Source organism: Pseudophryne corroboree, chromosome 1, assembly GCF_028390025.1.
Source record: "Pseudophryne corroboree isolate aPseCor3 chromosome 1, aPseCor3.hap2, whole genome shotgun sequence".
In the NCBI taxonomy this organism is placed as follows: Eukaryota; Metazoa; Chordata; class Amphibia; order Anura; family Myobatrachidae; genus Pseudophryne; species Pseudophryne corroboree.
In genome coordinates, this window is record NC_086444.1 from 959,887,860 (window position 1) to 959,912,880 (window position 25,021).

General features: G+C 44.1%; 1 long non-coding RNA gene across 1 annotated transcript in view; it reads left to right on the top strand.

The window, feature by feature from the left end:
* The first annotated feature begins 6,612 nt into the window (after window positions 1–6,612).
* LOC134977357 (uncharacterized) overlaps window positions 6,613–25,021 on the top strand; it is a 66,349-nt gene continuing 47,940 nt past the window's right edge. The window contains exon 1 of the long non-coding RNA XR_010190282.1: window positions 6,613–6,769. This is a non-coding gene — a long non-coding RNA (uncharacterized LOC134977357). The remainder of the gene's footprint in view (window positions 6,770–25,021) is intronic.

A 25,021-nucleotide genomic window follows, 5' to 3' on the forward strand; every position in this document is an offset into this window, starting at 1 on the left:
TTATCTTAGTCACACAGCTACCTCATTGCGCCTCTTTTTTTCTTTGCGTCATGTGCTGTTTGGGGAGTATTTTTTTGAAGGGCCATCCTGCGTGACACTGCCGTGACACTCCTAGATGGGCCAGGTGTTTGTGTTGGCCACTTGGGTCGCTTGGCTTAGTCACACAGCTACCTCGGTGCAAATTTTAGGACTAAAAATAATATTGTGAGGTGTGAGGTGTTCAGAATAGACTTAAAATGAGTGGAAATTATGGTTATTGAGGTTAATAATACTATGGGATCAAAATGACCCCCAAATTCTATGATTTAAGCTGTTTTTTAGGGTTTTTTTAAAAAAACACCCGAATCCAAAACACACCCGAATCCGACAAAAACATTTCGGTGAGGTTTTGACAAAACGCGTTCGAACCCAAAACACGGCCGCGGAACCGAACCCAAAACCAAAACACAAAACCCGAAAAATTTCCGGTGCACATCACTACTACTTACACACTGGGACAGGACTCAGGAGGGCTCTTTGTGTATTTCTTTTTCTAGACCCAAATGCTCTCATTAGATAACAGGTTACACAGGACCAAGTCAACCAAGCGGGGAGAAGAAACTACTATCCCTAGGTCACTTACAGTTCTCTTGCCCCTCCTATCTCTTCTGGTCTGGAAGCTCCATTGGTAGCTCATGAAATGTGATACACCTTTAATTCGGCCTGCACTGTATATTGTCCTTCTAGCATTGTGGTTGCCTGATTCTGCTTCTGCACAAGAGGGAGAGCTAGTAATGTCAGTTTGCTCTGACCAGAGGTACCTGACAGAGGGTGGCCTGGCGTATAGTATTCCCTGTGCCCCCTCCCCCCTTAATCTGGCTATGACCCCAGCGTGCCTAGGCACGCAGTTTGAGAACCACAGCGCTATCTCTTGCACCCTGTTTCCATGCACAGCGGCCAGTTTTATTGACCAAAGTAAATTGATAACTGTCTGACTGATGGGGTGCTTCCATAAGATCAGTGCCCATTGTTTCCTGTTATTTTAACAAATCTATATCTATAAATGTGAAAGCTCACTCACTCACTCACTCACTCACTCACTCACTCACTCACTCATCACTAATTCTCTTCCCAATATGTTAGGAAGCTGAAATTTAACATAGGTATTCTCAAGGTAGGAAATAGTAAAACGACATAATTACAATTTTAGTAAACCTCCCCTAAGGGGATGAACAGGGGGTTGACATGATGACATCATTACTGATTTGTGGCTTGCGTTGCTTGAATGATAATGGCCAACAGACAGTCTCATGAAAATATGGATTGTACTTCCAGTGGGAAGAATTTAATAAACTACAAAAATGGTCCTGTCACTTTTACCATATCTGCTACGGTTGCTCCTTGGGTAACGCCAAGAACCATGGATTAATATTTACTTACATTAAGATGTCTCAAATGTACAGTACATCTCTATAGATTTACCAAATTTTTTAAACTCATCTACATTTACAATAGAGATGAGCAAGTTCGGATCTCTGAGAACCGAATTTCCCCCTTCCCCCCTGAACTTCACGTCCCGAGCCTGGCTCGGGACTTCCCGCCAGACTCGGAAACCAGAACGAGGCAAAATGTCATCATCCCGCTGTCGGATTCTCGCGGGTTTTGAATAACATATAAGTAGCCATGCATCGCCGCCATTTTCACTCCAGTCCTGGAGAGTGTAGTGAGAGGACTTATCTCTCCTGAGTGTTTGTGCAGGAAAGCGGTGTGGCAACCTGCTTTTAAGTGTCATTCCAGTGCTGTCTTGTGCTGCATCAGTCCAGTGGTGGTGTCTTGTGCTTTATCAGTCCAGTAACAGTGGTGGTGTCCTCTGCTGCCATATATGCGTTGTTGTTTTTTGCAGTGCTGTGATCAGGTAGTTGCCGCCTACAGGGGAAAGGAGTAAACGCTGTGCAGGGGTGCAATTGCATGTGCAGAGAGCTGCACAAACAAAAGTTTGTGCAGCCTCTGCACATCTCAGGACGATCCGGCCAGGAGCTGACGTCTGGAACACTCCCTTGAAATGGCTGGACATGCCTGCGTTCACCCGGACACTCCTTAAAAAAGGTCATTTGACACCCACAAACAGCCTCTTTCTGTCAATCTTCTTGCGATCGCCGGTGCGACCGCTTTCTTTGTTAGATCGGTCATTGTCCGATGATCCCCATTGCCGGCGGCCAACGCGCCTGCGCATTGTGGAGCATACGCAGGCTCAGTTCAGACCTGATCGCACCACTGCAAAAAAAGCTAGCTTGCAATCGGGTCTGAATGACCCCCTAAGTTAAGTCCAGTGGTACTGCCGTATAAGTCCAGTGGTACTGCCGTATAAGTCCAGGGGTACTGTCATATAAGCCCAGTGATACTGCTGTATAAGTCAAGTCCAGTGGTACTGCCGTATAAACCCAGTGGTACTGCCGTATAAGTCCAGGGTTACTGCTGTGTAAGTCCAGTCCAGTGGAGCTGCCATATAAGTTCAGTGGTGCTATCCTGTATATTATTTACTCCAACAGGGTTATTAATATTTAATCCAAATAATGTTTGCCCTGTGTGGTAAAGGGATATGCTCTCCTGTGCCACATATTGCTATATAACTCCAGAAAAATAATGGAGAACAAAAATTTGGAGGATAAAATAGGGAAAGATCAAGAACCACTTCCTCCTACTGCTGCTGCTGCTGGCGCTGCTGTTGTTGCTGCTGGGAGTCGATCGTCATCACAGAGGGGAAGTCGAAAGACCACTTGTACTACTTCAACTAAGCAATTGACTGTCCAACAGTCCTTTGATAGGAAGATGAAATATGACAGCAGTAATCCTGTTGCAAAGCGGATAACTGAGGCCTTGACAGCTATGTTGGTGTTAGACGTGAGTCCGGTATCCGCCATTAGTGCAGTGGGATTTAGACAATTGATGGAGGTAGTGTGTCCCAGGTACCAAATCCCATCTAGATTCCACTTCACTAGGAAAGCGTTTCCCGGACTCTATAGGGACATTAAGAAAAGTTTGTAAAGGGGGATTAGTACTAACCCAGTGCGCATATACTTAAGCAGCCTGTCCTCAGTGATTGAGGTATCACCTTTAACCTCCAGAAAACGCTAGACAAATTTGAAAAAAACCACACTCGAAAGCAGTGTGTTTTTTCAAATTTTTCTAACATTAAGAAAAGTGTCCCCAGTGTCCTGAAAAATGCAGTTGTTCCCAGTGTCCACTTAACCACAGACATGTGGACAAGTAGAGCAGAGCAAACTAACGACTACATGACTGTGACAGCCCACTGGGTAGATGTATTGCCTCCCACAGAAACAACAGCAGCAGCACCAGTAGCAGCATCTCACAAATGCCAGCTCAATCCTAGGCAGGCTATGCTGTGCATCACTGGTTTCCGTAAGAGGCACACCACTGACAACCTCTTACGGAAACTGAGGGACATCGTTGCACAATGGCTTACTCCACTTAGACTCTCCTTCGGTTTTGTGATATTGGACAACGCCACCAATATTGGGGGTAATTCTGAGTTGATCGCAGCAACAAGTTTGTTAGCAATTGGGTAAAACCATGTGCACTGCAGGGGGGGCAGATATAACATTTGCAGAGAGAGTTAGATTTGGGAGGGTTATTTTGTTTCTGTGCAGGGTAAATACTGGCTGCTTTATTTTTACACTGCAATTTAGATTTCAGTTTGAATATACCCCACCCAAATCTAACTCTCTCTGCACTTGTTATATCTGCCCCTCCTGCAGTGCACATGGTTTTGCCCAATTGCTAACAAACTTGCTGCTGCAATCAACTCAGAATTACCCCCATTGTGCGTGCATTACATCAGGGCAAATTCCAGCACATCCCATGTTTTGCACATATAATTAATTTGGTGGTGGTTCAGAATTTTTGTGAAAAATGACAGGGGCTTGCAGGAGATGCTGTTGGAGGCCCATAAAATTGCGGGCCACTCTCAACATTCAGCCACTGCGTGCCACTCCTAGATGGGCCAGGTGTTTGTGCCGCACACTTGGGTCGCTTAGCTTAGTCATCCAGCGACCTTGGTGCACCTGTTTTTCTTCTTTGCATGATGTGCTGTTTGAGGCATATTTTTTAAATATTGGGTTGACTTGGGTTGCATGATTGGAGGTGAGAAAGTCCAGACATTTACATTTTTTCCGCATTTCTGCATTTCCATCTCTCCCAGTTATGACCAGTTTTCATAGCATTTTAGAATTTTTTTTAACTTTGGGGCAAATTCAGTATGAATCGCAAGTCGCGATTCGTACGGAATTTTTGCTGAGGGCCCGCGGATGCATGCGCAGTAGGCCCTATCACGCATGTGCCTGCAGAAAATACGATCGCCTCTGCCTGTCAGGCGGAGGTGGTCGCGGGGCGGGAGGGGGTGGCAACGCTCTGTTTTCTGGGTGGAAGCGGAGCTTTGCGGGAGCGTGCCAGCCCAAATGGTGGGCTGGATGCGCAAACGGGGGCGTGTTGGGGATGTGGCTGCGTGACGTCACACGCAGCCGCTGTGACAGTAAAAATGGCGGCGGTACTCCCTTTGCTGAAGCTAAACTGCACCGGCAGGAGTCATCCTTAATTTCTGCTAACAAGCAGAAATTGTGTGCTGTTCACAATTTCTGCTTGAAGCAGGGGGGGAGGCACTGGTCAGCATACTGGGCGGCCTTGCCCAGTGCAGGACGGCCCCCAGCATGCATGCTAATGGTTAGCAAATTCTGCTGATTAGCAGAATTTGCTAACCTTAATGAATTGGCCCCTTTGTGTAATATTTTATGGAATAAATTTATTTTTGGATACACCATTATTTAAAAGAAACACCTAATAGAATATAACTGAATGGGATTAAAGATACCTTTATATGTGTCCACTGCCTTTGTTGGATGTGAGTATGGTATGCACATCGTCTATTTAAGCCGAAAAAAGGGGGAAGGAACTTCTTTTTATAAGAAAATTACTCTTTGGATAAAAACATACTGCACCATTGGTCGTTTTCTTGTCCCCCCTCCTCCTTCTCCTTATCTCTGAGGATTTGAGGGAATCACCTTTTGTTGTAAGAAAATATACCAAGAACTACGAGTCACGAAAACCAAAGACACCTTTATATGAGGACAATTGCACGTTCCAACGTGAGTATGGTATGCATACCACAACTTTCCATTACGCTAAACTACAGTATGCAATGTAAGAGAAATTAAGGAAAGGAGGAACTTCACCGGAACAGACCTGTTGTTTCTTTATTTTTTCTGAAAGACTTTTGGACTCTTAGAAATATAATGTACACTGCATATATACATATATGATATGTGATGAGTGCAGAGGTGTTTAATTTCTTCTTATTGATATTTTTTAAATCTGCCATCCTGTCTGCCAATACAGTTCCACTACTAGATGGGCCAGGTGTTTGTGTCGCACACTTGTGTCGCTTAGCTTAGCCATCTAGCTACCTCATTGCACCTCTTTTTCTCCTTTGCACGATGTGCTGTTTGGGGCCTATTTTTTAAATCTGCCATCCTGTCTGACACTGCAGTGCCACTCCTAGATGGGCCAGGTGTTTGTGCCGCTCACTTGGGTCGCTTAACTTAGTCATCCAGCGACCTCGATGCAATCTTTTGGCCTAAAAACAATATCGTGAGGTGTTCAGAATAGACTGGAAATTAGTGGAAATTAATGTTATTGAGATTAATAATACCGTAGGATCAAAATTGCTCCCAAATTCTGTGATTTTAGCTGTTTTTTTTAAATCATCCAGATCCAAAACCAAAGCCCGAAAGGGTGGTTTTGGCAAAACCAAACCAGATCCAAAACACAAGCGAGGATCCAGATCCAAAACACGAAAAGTCCCCGCCTCACATCTCTAATTTACAACTGTAAAAATCAGAAACTCCTGTGCGAAGAACGCGTAGAACAGCTAGTATATGTCATCAAAACTCTGGGATACAGCACTGGGTTTATAGCCTTTTATAAAACCGCTGCACCCTCCCGTAGAAATTCCAGACTCCTGGAGTGAGATACTCTAGATCAGGCATTCCCAAACACGGTCCTCAAGGCACACCAACAGTGCAGGTTTTAATGATATCCAGGCTGCAGCACAGATGGTTAAATCAAAATGACTGAGCTACTAATTAAGTCACCTGTGCTGAAGCCTGGATATCATAAAAACCTGCACTGTTAGTGTGCCTTGAGGACCATGGTTGGGAATGCCTGCTCTAGATACAGAAACAAAAGGAGGGGGCACACATAGTGCAAATCACTTTTATTCAAAACAAATAAAATTTCTTTAACAAAGGATCCACATTAACACATAGGATCACTGTGACATAGAATCCACATTAAATGAATGAGACCTTTACCAAGGTTCTCACCCATGTGGACTGTTACCACATGATGTATAGAAAATGAAAGCTCCAATCTCTCCCTGCCGGTAACATACCTCCCAACATGACCCTCTCCAGGAGGGACACAATGCTCTACTTCTGGACTTTTCTCTTAATTTATGATTGCCGGCACCCATTTTAAACAGGTTAATGGATAAGGAAGGTGTTTCACCACAAGTGAGGGCAATCATAAATTAAGAGGGAAGTCAAGAAGCAGAGCATCCTTCCCCTCCTGGAGAGGGTCATGTTGGGAGGTATGCTGTAAGAGCTGTGCTGCACTGGAATCCAGAACCTCTCACCGCACAAGCGGCTTACGGGGCAACACTGCGGATCGTCGGGACAACAACACAGGCAGAAGGCACAGACCGGTGGTCAGCTTGGAGGTGGGTACGTCTAGCAGGCCACACTTCTACTAGTTTCACATGTAGCTTCATCAGAAGGCTGGCCTGCTGGACGTGATGCCTGTCATTTATAGTGCTGGTTTCACACAGATGCAGCTTGATGAATCCTAACACCTGGAGCAATTACTCCACTAAAACATGCGTCTACTATTAGCAGATTTCGTAATCACAACATTACATTTATAACAATTTCAATACTAGCAGCAGTGTCACACCAATGTTGAAACAAAATATTAAAAAGAAACAAGCAGTAGCTGATAAATTCAAGTAGAACAATACAAAAAATGCTTGAATACCTCCAAAGCATCTATATGTAATCAGCATTTAAAGGGTACATAACCCTGTAATAATCTTACTTTATTAAATCTTCACTAAAAGACACATTTTATACAAAAACAACAGAGATGGCAGTATTACATCTTTAGATAGAATAAAGCCTGATCCAGTCACCTATAAAAGAATCATTTAAAGTGATACATACAATTGAGAATATTTTACCTATCTCTCTAATTTACCTCTCTCTGTCATTTATAGTGCTGATTTCACATAGATGCATCTTAATGAATCATGACACCTGGAGCAATTACTCCAGTAAAACATACTTCAAGCAGCAATGTTACACAAATGTTAGAACAAGATATTAAAAAGAAACAGACGGTAGTTGAGAACTTAGAGCAGAACAATACATTTAAGGTGCTTGAATACCTCCAAAGCATCTATATATAATCAACATTAAAAGGGTATGTAACCCTATCAAAATCTTACTTTATTAGATCTTCACTATAAGACACATTTTACCTGAAACAACAGGGACAGCAATATTACATTTTAGATGGAATAAAACCCGACCCATCACCTGTACTGGAATCATTTAAAGTGATACACCCAATTGAGACCCAGATTCTTTGAGCTTTATTTGGATAGAACATGTACCGGAGGATAAAAATGGGGGATACAGGGAAGAGATTGGAGCATTAATTTTGTATACATCATGTGGTAACCAGTCCACACAGGTGAGAACCTCGGTACGAGTGTCATTCATTTAATGTGGATTCTATGTCACAGTGATCCTACATGTTAATGTGGATCCTTTGTTTTAAATAAAAAAGATTTGAACTATGTGCACCCCCCTCCTTTTATTTCTGTATCTAGAATATATACACACACACACACACACACACACACACACACACACACACACACACACACACACACACACACACACACACACACACTTAACATTCATAATTTATTTCATGTTGTTGTTTAGAAGCTTCTGTCTAGTAAAACTAGCATCTCTCCATATGTGGATATACTGTAAATCAGTTTTATGACATGCCTATCAGATGTACCAGTACATGTCAGCACTGTTAGGTGTTACTTTCACAATCTTCCTGAAATGCTTTTTCAAAACTAGGCAAGTGTAGGATAAGTGCACTCAGAGCCGGAACAACCCGCTTAGCAAAGGGATGCAGAGCAGGGAGGTGCCAAGCTGGAGAGGCGCTCTGCCAGCTCTGCATCCCTGCTGATCACATAGTGTACCACCACGGTAGGAATCGCTTAGAAGATGCTACTTTCAGCAGCACACGAGATGCCTGCATCTGCTCTCCCAGTTACAGTACGGCTGCTGCTGCTCCCTTACAAGTTACTGGAGGCAGGAGCTGGACCTTGAAGCCCCCAAAAGAACAAATCCCCCTCCCCTGCCGGCTAGATGTTGCAGCTGCACCCAATGGCACCATATCGCACCCCCCTCCAATTCCGTCCTCTCTCCAGCGCTTACAGCTTGGGCCCGGAGCCATGTAATTCCCAGGTGGGCACTGCTGCTTTAAAGTCTTGTGGGGAGTCTTATAAGTTGGCCACTTTGTTCCTAAGGGGCTCTAACTTATTTCAGAGCCTGACACCTCCGGAGAGTAAAGCCCTTTTATAAGTTCTTTGTATTTAATAAATGTATATTCTTTTTACCAATGGATTAATGCGGCTCGTTTGGTGTAGAAAGAAACCGCTACATGAGGATCAAAACAGCTCTCACTGTGAGTGTTAATACCTAACACTCACAGTGAGAACTATTGGCTACCAAAACATCCTGTTATCTTGTTTCACTCTTTTTTGTCTTTGAAGAACTTGCACCACCTGTCTATCTAGTACAGCAGTGACCTAAAAGATACTTTTATGAGCTTTTGCACACCTTTATTCGTATAAGTTAGGTGCGTTTATGAAAAGGAAGACTCCTTTGGTGCAAAGTTTAAAGATACCTTTATATGTTTCAAGGTGACAACTCACATTGTAAGTGAGGTATGCCAGCAGTTTCATATGATTAGTGGAGATACACGCATTTAATCATTCTCTGATGTCATAACAATACTACACATTGTATATTTTATGTCATATCTTTTTACATATACCTGAGTCTCCAATCAAATCATTAGGAACAGAACATCTCCGGACACATATTCGGATATATGTATCAAAAGCTAAGTATACTAGCTTTCACCCATATATTCTTTTTTTTTCACCCTCACTGCTTAACAGTAGCGCTATCTAGTCCACACAACCACAAAACTTTTCTTTTGTGCTACAAATTAGAGCAATGAGGCTGTCATATATATTCGGTCACCTGTTAGATCATGTATTGTAGTATGGGGGCTTTATTATATATTTAACTATGGCTCTGCACTGTACATTGGAGTATGAGGCTACTGTATATTGCATATTAGGTCAAGAGCTGTACCATATATATGGATGTAGAACTGTACTGCCTATTAGATTATAGGAGTACTATAGAAATACATGAGTGCTGTACTGTATATTGGGTCACATGAGATTAATTGTTTAATGGATCATGGATACTGTACTTTTTATAGGAGCTGTACTGTATATTCGTGATGGTATCTGGATCCTGGTTCTTGGGATGCCAGCAGTCATAATACCGACAGCAGCATCCTAATGCTCAGGATCCCAAAATGTACTAGGTGAGTATACTATCTGTAATCCTCAAGCCCCCTAACCCTACTTTTCTGCAGCCTGACCCTAACCCTCCCCCCCTGCATGTTAACTCTAACCCTCCCCCCACAGCCTAAACCTTACCCTCACCCCACAGTCTAACCCTAACCTCCTGACTGGATCCCATATATTGGAGCATTGTGACTGTATTGTATATTGGAACATAGTAGCTATACAGTATATTGGGGCATAGGGGGCTGTACTGCATTTGGTCAATGCAATGCTATATGCATTATATGGTGGTCACTACAATGCTCTTGTTACATGTAAGTCACTTCATTGCTCTCTGTATTATAAGGTGATCATGGCATTGTCTGTATTATATCATGGTCACTGCGACACTCTGTATAATATGGTGGGCATTACAACGTTCTTTGACACACCATTTCAATTGGATGCCAACACCTCTTTAGTTTTGCAACACCTCCCTTCTGTGGGCTCCTACCGTTGCATTCCCCCTGTGGGCTCTTCATAGTAACATAGTAATATAGTAACATACAGTAGTAACATAGTTTCTGAGGTTGAAAAAAGACAATTTGTCCATCGAGTTCAACCTGTTAGTGATCTCCTACACTGTAATATTTTAAAACTAATTTTAACTGTGGCGAATGGTTAGCCATTATTCTATTCATCTTTTTCTTTTTCTTTTTTACTATAATGCATAATTTACTCACCATAACCGTGTTTATCCTTATCCATTTGGAATTTATCTAGCCCATTATTAAAAGTAATGATCCATTACTACTATTATCCATAGTAATGAGTGAACCATTACTACTCTCTCAGGCAGGTAATTCCAAATACGTTTTGTCCTTACTGTGAAGAAAACTTTCTGTCTCTGGGTGCGACATCTTCTCTCCTCTAACCTAATCGGGTGTCCGCATGTCCTTTTGTTGATCTTACCTCAAAAAAAACTCCTGCTAGCTCTGTTTATTGTTCCCTTATATATTTGTAAATGTTAATCCTGTCCCCTCATAATCCCTTTTTTTCCAATGTAAACATGCCTAGACTAGCAAGCCTTTCCTCGTATTCTAGCACAGGGGTAGCCAACCCTGGTCCTCGAGAGCTACCAACAGTGCACGTTTTCCAGGTCTCCTCACAGAGTCCACCTGTGGATCTTTTAAATGTGACAGTAAGTAATAACTGCACATGTGCACCTGCCAGGTGAGCTGGAAAACGTGTACTGTTGGTAGCTCTCGAGGACCCGGGTTGACTACCACTGTTCTAGCGTCTCCAACCCCTTAATCAATTTGGTTGCCCATCTCTGAACCTTTTCTAGTTCCAGGATATCCATTTTATAGTATGGTGCCCATAAATGTGCACAGTATTTGAGATGTGGCCTCACTATTGATTTATATAATCTCATCCCTTGCATCAATTCCCCGTTTAATGCATGCTAATACCTTATTTGCTGCATTCTTGCTTTGGGTACTACTGCTAAGTTTGTTATCCATGTTAACACCTAAATCTTTTTCCAATACTGAATCCCCTAGTTTTTCCCCATTTAGTGTGTAGGTAGTATATTTGTTCTTGCTACCAAAGTGCATTACCTTACATTTATATTAAACCTCATTCTCCATTTTGCTGCCCATGCTACCAGTTTAAATAAGTCATTCTGAAGAGACTCAGCATCCCCCTCTGAATGTATAACCTTACACAGTTTGGTATCGTCTGCAAAAAATTACACCATGCTCTCTAGACCTACCTCTAGTTCATTTATGAAAATGTTGAACAGTAGTGGTCCAAGTACAGACCCTTGTGGCTTACCACTTAGTACTTAAGTACGTTTAGAAGAAGTTCCATTTACCACCCTTCGCTGCTCCCTTTTATCCAACCAATTTCTAACCCATGTGCATATTTTGCTTGCTAGCCCATGTTCTCTTAATTTGTAGATAAGCCTCATGTTAGGTACTGAATCAAAAACTTTAGCAAAGTCTAAAAAGATTAAATACACCTCTTTACCCTGATCTAGGTTCGCATTAACTTTTTCATTCTGACACTGCAATCAAGCTCAACCCTCTACCCCAGGGATAGGGAACCTTCGGCCCTCCAGCTGTTGTTGAACTACACATCCCAGCATGCCCTGCAACATTTTTAGCAAATGGCAAAACTGTAGCAAGGAATGCTGGTATGCGTAGTACAACAACTGCTGGAAGGCTGAAGGTTCCCCAACCCTGCTCTACCTGCTTACAGATATATATATATATATATATATATATATATATATATATATATATATATATATATATATATATATATATACACACACTGCTCAAAAAAAAAAGGGAACACTAAAATAACACATCCTAGATCTGAATGAATGAAATATTCTTATTAAATACTTTGTTCTTTACATAGTTGAATGTGCTGACAACTAAATCACACAAAAATTATCAATGGAAATCAAATTTATTAACCCATGGAAGTCTGGATTTGGAGTCACACTCAAAATTAAAGTGGAAAAACACAGTACAGGCTGATCCAACTTTGATGTAATGTCCTTAAAACAAGTCAAAATGAGGCTCAGTAGTGTGTGTGGCCTCTACGTGCCTGTATGACCTCCCTACAATGCCTGGGCATGCTCCTGATGAGGTGGCGGATGGTCTCCTGAGGGATCTCCTCCCAGACCTGGACTAAAGCATCTGCCAACTCCTGGACAGTCTGTGGTGCAACGTGGCATTGGTGGATGGAGCGTGACATGATGTGCTCACTTGGATTCAGGTATGGGGAACGGGCAGGCCAGTCCATAGCATCAATGCCTTCGTCTTGCAGGAACTGCTGACACACTCCAGTCACATGAGGTCTAGCATTGTCTTGCATTAGGAGGAACCCAGGGCCAACCGCACCAGCATATGGTCTCACAAGGGGTCTGAGGATCTCATCTCGGTACCTAATGGCAGTCAGGCTACCTCTGGCAAGCACATGGAGGGCTGTGCGGCCCCCCAAAGAAATGCCACCCCACACCATTACTAACCCACTGCCAAACCGGTCATGCTGGAGGATGTTGCAGGCAGCAGAACATACTCCTTGGCGTCTCCAGACTCAGTCACGTCTGTCACATGTGCTCAGTGAGAACCTGCTTTCATCTGTTAAGAGCACAGGGCACCAGTGGCGAATTTGCCAATCTTGGTGTTCTCTGGCAAATGCCAAACGTCCTGCATGGGGTTGGGCTGTAAGCACAACCCCCACCTGTGGATGTCGGGCCCACATACCACCCTCATGGAGTCTTTTTCTGATCATTTGAGTAGACACATGCACATTTGTGGCTTGCTGGAGGTCATTTTGCAGGGCTCTGGCAGTGCTTCTCCTGTTCCTCCTTGCACAAAGGCGGAGGAAGCGGTCCTGCTGCTGGGTTGTTGCACTCCTACGGCCTCCTCCATGTCTCCTGATGTACTGGCCTGTCTCCTCGTAGCACCTCCATGCTCTGGACACTACGCTGACAGACACAGCAAACCTTTTTGTCACAGCTCGCATTGATGTGCCATCCTGGATGAGCTGCACTACCTGAGCCACTTGTGTGGGTTGTAGACTCCGTCTCATGCTACCACTAGAGTGAAAGCACCGCCAGCTTTCAAAAATGACCAAAACATCAGCCAGAAAGCATAGGAGCTGAGAAGTGGTCTGTGGTCACCACCTGCAGAACAACTCCTTTATTGGGGGTGTCTTGCTAATTGCCTATAATTTCCACCTGTTGTCTATTCCATTTGCACAACAGCATGTGAAATTGATTGTCAATCAGTGTTTCTTCCTAAGTGGACAGTTTGATTTCACAGAAGTGTGATTGACTTGGAGTTACATTGTGTTGTTTAAGTGTTCCATTTACTTTTTTGAGCAGTGTATATATATAAAGATGTACAGCGGGCATTTTTCGGATTTTGTGTTTTGGTTTTGGATTCGGTTCCGCGGTCGTGTTTTGGATTCGGACGCGTATTGGCAAAACCTTCCTTAAAATTTTTTATCGGATTCGGGTATGTTTTTGATTCGGGTGGTTTTTTTTCAAAAACAGCTTAAATCATAGAATTTGGGGGTAATTTTGATCCCATAGTATTATTAACCTTAATAACCATAATTTCCACTCATTTCCAGTCTATTCTGAACACTCACAATATTATTTTTAGTCCTAAAATTTGCACCGAGGTCGCTGGATAACTAAGCTAAGCGACCCAAGTGGCCGGCACAAACACCTGGCTCATCTAGGAGTGGCACTGCAGTGTCAGACAGGATGGTACTTAAAAAAATTGTCCCCAAACATCACATGATGCAAAGATAAATAAAAAAAGAGGTGCAAGATGGAATTGTCCTTGGGCCCTCCCACCCACCCTTATGTTGTATAAACAGGACATGCACACTTTAACAAACCCATCATTTCAGCGACAGGGTCTGCCACACGACTGTGGCTGAAATGACTGGTTGGTTTGGGCCCCCACCAAAAAAGAAGCAATCAATCTCTCCTTGCACAAACTGGCTCTACAGAGACAAGATGTCCACCTCCTCCTCATCGTCCGATTCCTCACCACTTTCACTGTGTATATCCACCTCCTCACAGAGTAATAATTCGTCCCCACTGGAATCCACCATCACAGGTCCCTGTGTACTTTCTGGAGGCAATTGCTGGTAAATGTCTCCACGGAGGAATTGATTATAATTAATTTTGATGATCATCATCTTCTCCACATTTTGTGGAAGTAACCTTGTACGCCGATCGCTGACAAGGTGACCGGCTGCACTAAACACTCTTTCAGAGTACACACTAGAGGGGGGGCAACTTAGGTAAAATTAAGCTAGTTTGTGCAAGGGCCTCCAAATTGCCTTTTTTTCCAGTATACGTACGGACTGTCTGACATGGCTAATTGGATGCTGTCACTCATATAATCCTCGACCATTCTTTCAATGGTGACAGAATCATATGCAGTGACAGTAGACGACATGTCAGTAATTGTTGGCAGGTCCTTCAGTCCGGACCAGATGTCAGCTATCGCTCCTGACTGCCCTGCATCACCGCCAGTGAGTGGTTTTGGAAATTTGATCCTTTTCCTGGCAGCTCCAGTAGCGACCACCCGTGAATCCTGGTTAAGCGAATGAAGGGCTCCATCCACAAGTCCCACATGCCTAGCGGAATTGCTCCGTTTTAGCTCCTCCTTCAATTTCTCCAGCGGCTTCTGCAAAAGCCTGATGAGGGGAATGACCTGACTCAGGCTGGCAGTGTCTGAACTGACTTCACGTGTGGCAAGTTCAAAGGGTTGCAGAACCTTGCACAATGTTGAAATCATTCTCCACTGTGCTTGAGTTAGGTGCATTCCCCCTCCTTTGCCTATATCGTAGGCAGATGTATAGGCTTGAATGGCCTTTTGCTGTTCCTCCATCCTCCTGAAGCATATAGATCTTTACCACCTCTTGCTTCAGCTGATGGCGGGGCATGTTCAGAAGTGTTTGCTGGTGCTCCAGTCTTCGGCACGCGGTGGCTGAATGCCAAAAGTGGCCGCAATTCTTCGGGCCACCGACAGCATCTCTTGCTCGCCCCTGTCGTTTTTTAAATAATTCTGCACCACCAAATATATTGTATGTGCAAAACATGGGACGTGCTGGAATTTGCCCACATGTAATGCACGCACAATATTGGTGGCGTTGTCCGATGTCACAAATCCCCAGGAGAGTCCAATTGGGGTAAACCAATCTGCGATGATGTTCCTCAGTTTCCGTAAGATGTTGTCAGCTGTGTGCCTCTTATGGAAAGCGGTGATACAAAGCGTAGCCTGCCTAGGAAGGAGTTGGCGTTTGCGAGATGCTGCTACTGGTGCCGCCGCTGCTGTTGTTGCTGTGAGAGGCAATACAACTACCCAGTGGGCTGTCATAGTCATATAGTCCTTAGTCTGACCTGCTCCACTTGTCCACATGTCTGTGGTTAAGTGGACATTGGGTACAACTGCATTTTTTAGGACACTGGTGACTCTCTTTTTCCGACGTCTGTGTAAATTCTCGGTATTGCCTGCCTAGAGAAGTGGAACCTAGATGGTATTTGGTAGTCCCTGTGAACTAACGGCGGATACCGGACGCACGTCTTACACCAACACAGTTGTCAAGGCCTGAGTTATCCGCTTTGCAACAGGATTACTGCTGTGATATTTCATCTTCCTCGCAAAGGACTGTTGGACAGTCAATTGCTTACTGGAAGTAGTACAAGTGGTCTTCCGACTTCCCCTCTGGGCTGACAATCAACTCCCAGCAGCAACAACAGCAGCGTCAGCAGCAGTAGGTGTTACACTCAAGGATCCATCGGAGGAAACCCAGTTAGGAGAGGACTCGTCAGACTTGCCAGTGACATAGCCTGCAGGACTATTGGCATTCCTGTCTAAGGAGGAAATTGACACTGAGGGAGTTGGTGGTGTGGTTTGCAGGAGTTTGGGTACAAGAGGAAGAAGGGATTTAGTTGTCACTGTCAGTGGACTGCTTCCGCTGTCACCCAAAGTTTTTGAACTTGTCAATGACTTCTGATGAATGCGCTCCAGGTGACGTATAAGGGAGGATGTTCCTAGGTGGTTAACGTCCTTACCCCTACTTAATACAGCTTGACAAAGCCAACACACGACTTGACACCAGTTGTCTGCATTTCTGTTGAAATAATTCCACACCGAAGAGGTGATTTTTTTGGTATTTTGACCAGGCATGTCAATGGCCTTATTCATCCCACAGACAACAGGTGTCTCCCCAGGTGCCTGACTTAAACAAACCACCTCTCCATCAGAATCCTCCTTGTCAATTTCCTCCTCAGTGCCAGCAACACCCATATCCTCATCCTGGTGTACTTCAACAGTGACATCTTCAATTTGAATATCAGGAACTGTACTGTGGGTGCTCCTTCCAGCACTTGCAGGGGATGTGCAAATGATGGAAGGAGCCACCTCTTCTCGTCCAGTGTTGGGAAGGTCAGGTATCGCAACCGACACAATTAGACTCTCCTTGGGGATTTGTGATTTAGAAGAACACACAGTTCTTTGCTGTGCTTTTGCCAGCTTAACTCTTTTCATTTTTCTAGTGGAAGGATGAGTGCTTCCATCCTCATGTGAAGCTGACCCACTAGTCCTGAGGAACATAGGAAAGGGCCTTAGCCGTTCCTTGCCACTCCGTGACGTAAATGGCATATTGGCAAGTATACGCTTCTCCTCAGACGCTTTTAAATTTGATTTTTGGGTCATTTTACTGAACTTTTGTTTTTTGGATTTTACATGCTCTCTACTATGACATTGGGCATCAGCCTTGGCAGATGACGTTGATGGCATTTCATTGTCTATACCATGACTAGTGGCAGCAGCTGCAGCACTAGGTGGAAGTGGATCTTGATCTTTCCCTATTTTACCCTCCACATTTTTGTTCTCCATTTTTTAATGTGTGGAATTATATGCCAGTAATATATCTGGAATTAAATGGCAGTAATGTCTGGAATTAGATACCACTAGATAGATACTAGATACCACTGTGACTGGAATGATGATGACCTATGCACAGTGACAGGACACTTCCACAGCACCCTACAGCAGCAAGATGCAGCACAAGACACTAGACTTTTAGTCAACACAATGCAGCAATGATAATAATGAGCACAGATATTAAGCACAATTCAGGATAATAGAACTGACACTGGGCAGTGAGAACAGCACTGGACTACTGTACTGTACTACCATATACTGGTCAGTGGTCACCACAATGCAGCAATGATAATAATGAGCACAGATACACTATGCACTGTTCAGGATAATAGAACTGAGTGACACTGGGCAGCAAGAACAGCACTGGACTACTGTACTTTAATACCATATACTGGTCTCCACAATGCAGCACGGATACTGAGCACAGATATTGAGCTGAGATTTGCTAATATTGGGCTATTCGAGCAGAGAACATAGCCACGTCCTCTCTCTATCTCGACAATGCACGAGTGAAAATGGCGGCGAAGCGCGGCTCTTTATATGGAATCCGAATCTTGCGAGAATCCGACAGCGGGATGATGATGTTTTCCCCCGTTCGGGTTTTGCGTGTAAGGCGGGAAGAACTGAGGCTGACTTGGACTCGTGTAAACTGCGTGAAGTTCGGGGGGGTTCGGATCTCGATGAACCAAACCCGTTCATCCCTAGTTTTTTTTTTTTTTTAACTGAAAAACAGCTTAAATCATAGAATTTGGGGGTAATTTTGATCCTATAGTATTATTAACCTCAATAACCATAATTTCCACTCATTTCCAGTCTATTCTGAACACCTCACAATATTGTTTTTAGGCCAAAAGGTTGCACCGAGGTCACTGGATGACTAAGCTAAGCGACTCAAGTGGTCAGCACAAACACCTGGCCCATCTAGGAGTGGCACTGCAGTGTCAGACAGGGGGGCAGATATCAAAAAAAGGCCCCTAACAGCACATTATGCAAAGATGAAAAAAAGGTGCACCAAGGTTGCTGTAGGCCTAAGCTAAGCGACACAACCACCTGGCCCATCTAGTAGTCTCACACAGTGGCTGAATGTCAAGAGTGGGCCGCAATTTTTTGTTCCACTGACAGCATCTCCAGCATGCTCCAGTCACTTTAAAAAAAATATGCAATTGGTGTACTTATACGGCAGTACCCCAGGACTAATACAGCAGTACCCCTGGACTCATACGGCAGTGTCACACAGGATGGCACTTTTCAAAAACTAGGCCCCAAACAGCACATGCAAAGATGTTGAAGAGGTGCAATGAGGTAGCTGTATGACTAAGCCAAGCGACACAAACCATTCCAACTGGAATTATATGTCCAAATCACTGAAATTATTTGGCAAGATCACTGTAATTAATAATTATACATCACTGATATTAATTGGTAAAATCACTGTAATGCTACGTCCAAATCACTGGAATTATTTGGCAAGATCACTGTAATTAATAATTATAAATCACTGATATTAATTGGTAAAATCACTGTAATGCTACGTCCAAATCACTGGAATTAATTGGCAAAATCTCGCTATCGCCTGCCTAGTGAAGTGGAATCTAGATGGGATTTGGTACCGGGGACACAATAACTTCATCAATTGTCTAAATCCCACTGCACTAATGGCGGATAACGGGCGCACGTCTAACAGCGCACTGATTATACTGATCACTGATTATACTGATCACTGATTATACTGATCACTGATTATACTGATCACTGATTTTACTGAGCACTGATTTTACTGAGCACTGATTTTACTGAGCACTGATTTTACTGAGCACTGATTATACTGAGCACTGATTATACTGAGTACTGATGATACTATGGAGAACTGACACTAAGCAGCACGATGCAGCACATAACACTGTACTAGTATTAGTGAGCAGCACAAAAGCCCTCTGGAATTGTCACCCCCCCAGATACCACTGTGACTGGAATGATGATGACCTGTGCACAGTGACAGGACTCTAGCACAGCACCCTACAGCAGCAAGATGCAGCACAAGACACTGGACTACTAGTAATGTACTGTAGTATACTGAGCACCACACAATGCAGCACAAGACAATGAGCAGTGATACTGAGCACTGATGAGGATACTAGAACTGACACTGGGCAGCGAGAACAGCACTGGACTATTGCACTGTAGTATACTGGTCACCACACAATGCAGCACAAGACAATGAGTAGTGATACTGAGCACTGATGAGGATACTAGAACTGACACTGGTCAGCGAGAACAGCACTGGACTATTTTACTGTAGTATATTGGTCACCACAATGCAGCAGCAAGACAATGAGTAGTGATACTGAGCACTGATGAGGATACTAGAACTGACACTGGGCAGCGAGAACAGCACTGGACTATTGCACTGTAGTATACTGGTCACCACAATGCAGCAGCAAGACAATGAGTAATGATACTGAGCACTGATGAGGATACTAGAACTGACACTGGTCAGCGAGAACAGCACTGGACTATTTTACTGTAGTATATTGGTCACCACAATGCAGCAGCAAGACAATGAGTAGTGATACTGAGCACTGATGAGGATACTAGAACTGACACTGGGCAGCGAGAACAGCACTGGACTATTGTACTGTAGTATACTGGTCACCACAATGCAGCAGCAAGACAATGAGTAGTGATACTGAGCACTATTGAGGATACTAGAACTGACACTGGGCAGCGAGAACAGCACTGGACTATTGTACTGTAGTATACTGGTCACTACAATGCAGCAGCAAGACAATGAGCACTGATCCTGAGCACTGATGAAGATACTAGAACTGACACTGAGCAGCGAGATGCAGCACTGGACTATTGTACTGTAGTATACTGGTCACCACAGTGCAGCACAGATACTGAGCACTGATATTGAGCTGATATTGAGCTTTCCATTTAGAGAACGTAGCCACGTCCTCTCGCTCTCTCAACAATGCACGAGTGAAAATGGCGGCGATGCACGGCTCTTTATATGGAATCCGACTCTCGTGAGAATCCGACAGCAGGATGATGACGTTTTCCCCCATTCGGGTTTTCCGAGTCAGGCGAAAAGAACCGAGGCTGCCTCGGACCCGTGTAAACCACGTGAAGTTCGGGGGGGTTCGGTTCTCAGAGAACTGAACCCGCTCATCTCTAATATATATATATATATATCTCTTGTATAATAGCCCAGATCTCTCACTCTGTGACTGTGTGGATAACGCTGGACGTGGCTAGGAGCTCTCATTGGGTTAGCGCTAGGTCTATCACACCCAGCCCACAGCTGATTGGCTGAGAAACACCCTCCCACAAAGGTTACATCTAATGGAAGGCTCAGCCCTTTGCCTTCTGTGTGTTCCCTGGCCTGGACTTCACTGGGCTGCAGAGGGACTCGCCGTCTGGGGGAAGCTGCGTTGCCTGTACAGCAGGAGAATATTATCTTCCACTGTAATACATATGATATACATAGCATACTGTCTCCGTGTGTAGTACACAGCAGTGCAAGCCGCTCCATTGCATGCGTCCCACTGCCAGTGTATTACGTTTACTCGGCGGCCGTGAGTGCTGGCTGATGCCGCTTCTCCTGGGCTCTCCCCTTCCCTTCCCTCACCTCTCCGTATTAGCGGTTGCTGTAACAGCAGCCGGCCAGGGTTCACAGTTTTCATATAGTTCCCGTAACACAGCCAAAGACCGGCGGCGGCTGCTGTTACAGCAACCGCTAATACGGAGAGTAGAGCCCAGGAGACGCGCCATCAGCCCTCACGCCCACCGAGTAAACATGACACGCTGCCAGTGGGATGCATACAACGGAGCGGCTTACACTGCTGACTACCGATGACATACCTATAGCAGTCTCCTGTGTTTTATACAGCGGGATAGCATGTGCTGCTGGCAATCATTACACATCTGCACTGACACTCATGGTTCACAACAATTACATGTACTGCACCACATAGAAAAGTTACTACACAAGGAGACAGTGTGCTATGTATATCATATGAATATACTGGAAGATAAGTGTGTTGCAGAGTACAATACTAAAGGTGGATGACCCTAACCCTCATAGGTATCAAAGCATAACCCCTCCCCCACCCACAGCACCTCCTGCCCCCATCCAAGGGACACCCACAACCACCCCACCCGCAGCATCTACAGACCACATCCATGGCACCCCGCAACCACCCCTCCCCCACCCACAGCACCTCTGAAACCCCTCCCCCAAACACACACATCCCATCCTGCACTTGGCCCTCCCCAAACACACGCCTCCTTCACCCGCACCTCCCCCATAGACAGCACCCCCAGACCCCCTCCTTCTTCCCTGGCCCTCCGCACCCACCCCTCCCCTACAGCAGTATCTACATACCCCCTCCCCCATCTGCGCCCCACCCCCACCCGCAGCACCTCTGGACCCCCTATCCCATCTGAACCCCCTGTGCACCCACCCCTCCCCAATCCGCACACCCACCCGCGGTGGCTCAGGACTACCTGCAGCACCGCCACATCCACCCCTCCCTCACCCACAGCATCCCTGCAACCACCCCTCCCCCTCTCCCTGATCCCATCCACGTCTCCCCCGCACCCACCACTCCCCCAACCACAGCACCTACTAGGTGATTCATCAGGCCCTGCGTGCGCTGTTCACACCGTCGCTAGGAGCTGCGGCCCTCTTACCATCGCACGCCCTTTGCCCGTGCAATATTTAACTATTCACAAAATTATAATTGGAGGTAATACTCCATATAATACAAATATTGCATGCCCCAAGGACGTGCAAGGGTTAAAGGGGTGTAGCCCCTTGTGACGGAGTGAAGAGCACCCATAGGGCACGATGAATCACCTAGTGTGTGTGTGTGTGTGTGTATGTATATATATATATATATATATATATATATATATATATATATATATATATATATATATATATATATACTGTATATATCTTACAACATGGGTGCTGTTGGATCTAATAGTTAAACTTGATGGATCCCCAAGGATTGAATAATGGGTTCCTATTCTCCCCATACTAGATTGTAATTTGCGTGCTAAGGGCCCTGGTATACAACTATTTGTTATTTTAATTTACTTTAAGTTTTTGTAATGAAACCAGCCATTTGTATTTATTTTCCTTTTTACATGTGTTTCCCATCTATCTATCTATCTATCTATCTATCTATCTATCTATCTATCTATCTATCTATCTATCTATCTATCTATCTATCTATCTATCTATCTATCTCCACATCAGCAGGTAGAGTCCGAACAATAAATCAATTTTAATAGAATGCACTCACCAACCTTTCTCAAGACCAAAGCTTCAGGTTGCCAACTCCCCTGCAATTCTGGTGTCCCGCTCTTATCAGCAGGAGCGCGATTTCGCTAGTGCACGTGAGTCACTAGGAAGTGTCATGCAGTCCAGCTCAGTGGCGTGCATTCGACTGTGCTCGCCGCTGACTGTGAAGGTAATTGTTTTTACTAATAGATTCCTATGGGATCGGTATGAAATACCTCCAATCAAAATCCCGACAGCAATTGACCGACGGTCAAAATCCCGACAAGGTCAAAATCCCGACATGGACAAAATACCAACATTTAAAATACCGACAAGGTCAAAACACCGACATGTAAAATGTCGACAGGTCAAAATGCCGACATGAGTTTTTTAGTTTTTTAAAGGTGTGTATGTTGACATAGGTCGTCATGGACACCATATAAGTGTACTACGTCACCTCGCATGGCTCGCTGCGCTCACCATGCTTCGGGCACACTATTATATTCCCCCTCCAGGTCCACTGGGATGGTAAAGTATGAACAAGTCGGTTTCAATGAAAAAATCATGTCGGCATTTTGACCTGTTGACATTTTACATGTTGGTATTTTGACCTTGTCGGTATTTTAAATGTCGGTGTTTTGTCCATGTCGGGATTTTGACCATCGGTTAATTGCTGTCAGGAATTCAACCGTCGGGATTTTGATTGGAGGTAAATTGACTGCATCCCATCCCTATTGTGGTTTTTGTTAATATGGGAGACTCATTTGTAGTGGTAACTTGAGAGTGTGTATCTACTCTAAATGGTATGGTATATTCCACTTGCTATTAGCAATGGTTCAATATGTATGGTTAATTGATTGGTGGGTGTGACCTCCTCTTTGGTATTTATAGTTACACATTGTTAGACATGTGCAGGGGAGTTGGCAGCGTGAAACTTTGGTCTTGAGAAAGGTCCTGACAGGAACCGAAACATTGACCTTGACCCTGTATGCTGATGTGAACACTTTTTTCACTATGGACAAGTGAGTGCATTCTTTAAAGATTGAGTATAATGACAACAGAAACTACCCAAATGACCCTGATCAAAAGTTTACATACCCCAGTTCTTAATACTGTGTATTGCCCCCTTTTACATCAATGACAGCTTGAATTCTTTTGTGATAGTTGTGGTTAAGGCTCTTTATTTTCTCAGATGGTAAAGCTGCCCATTCTTCTTGGCAAAAAGCCTCCAGTTCCTGTAAATTTTTGGGCTGTTGTGCATGAACTGCACGTTTGAGAGCTCTCCAGAGTGGCTCAATGATATTGAGGTCAGGAGACTGAGATGGCCACTCCTGAGTCCAGAACCTTCACTTTATTCTGCTGTAGCCAATGACAGGTCAACTTGGCCTTGTGTTTTGGATCATTGTCATGTTGGAATGTCCAAGTACGTCCCATGTGCAGCTTCCAGGCTGATGAGTGCAAATTTTCCTCCAGTATTTTATGATAACATGCTGCATTCATTTTGCCATCAATCCAGTGCCTTTGTAGCTCATACATCCCCAAAACCTCAGTGATCCACCTCTGTGTTTCACAGTAGGAATGGTGTACCTTTCATCATAGGCTTTGTTGACTCCTCTCCAAATGTAACGTTTATGGTTGTGGCCAAAAAGTTCAATTTTGGTCTCATCACTCCAAATGACTTTGTTCCAGAAGTTTTGAGGCTTGTGTCTGTGCTGTTTGGAGTATTGTAAGCGGGATGCTTTGTGGTATTTATGTAGTAATGGCTTTCTTCTGGCGACTCAACCATGCAGCCCATTTTTCTTCAAATGCTTCCTTATTGTGCATCTTGAAACAACCACACCACTTTTTTTCAGAGAGTCCTGTATTTCAGCTGAAGTTATTTGTGGATTTTTCTTTGCATCCCGAACAATTTTCCTGGCAGTTGTGGCTGAAATTTTTATTGGTCTACCTGACCGTGATTTGGTTTCCACAGAATCCCTCATTTTCCACTTCTTAATTAGAGTTTGAACACTGCTGATTGGCATTCTCAATTGCTTGGATATCTTTTTATATCACTTTCCTGTTTTATACAGTTCAATTACCTTTTCCCGCAGATCCTTTGACAATTCCTTTGCTTTCCCCATGACTCAGAATCCAGACACGTCAGTGCAGCACTGGATGAAAGATGTCAGGGTCTTTCAGGAGTCCAGAAACTCACTGACCTTTTATACACACACACTGATTACAAGCAAACAGATCACAGGTGAGGATGGTTACCTTTAGTAGCCATTCAAACCCGTTTGTGTCAACTTGTGTGCATGTTATCAGGCCAAAATCTCCAGGGTATGTAAACTTTTGATCAGGGTCATTTGGGTAGTTTCTGTTGTCATTATGATTTAAAAAGAGTAAACTGTTATGCACACCAGTGCCAGCAGGAATGTACTGGTGTCTGAACGGAGAGGGATGCAAAACAAATGAACTCACAGACAGACTGGGGAATATGACATTACATACACAGAAGGTGATAGGGTAACAAAA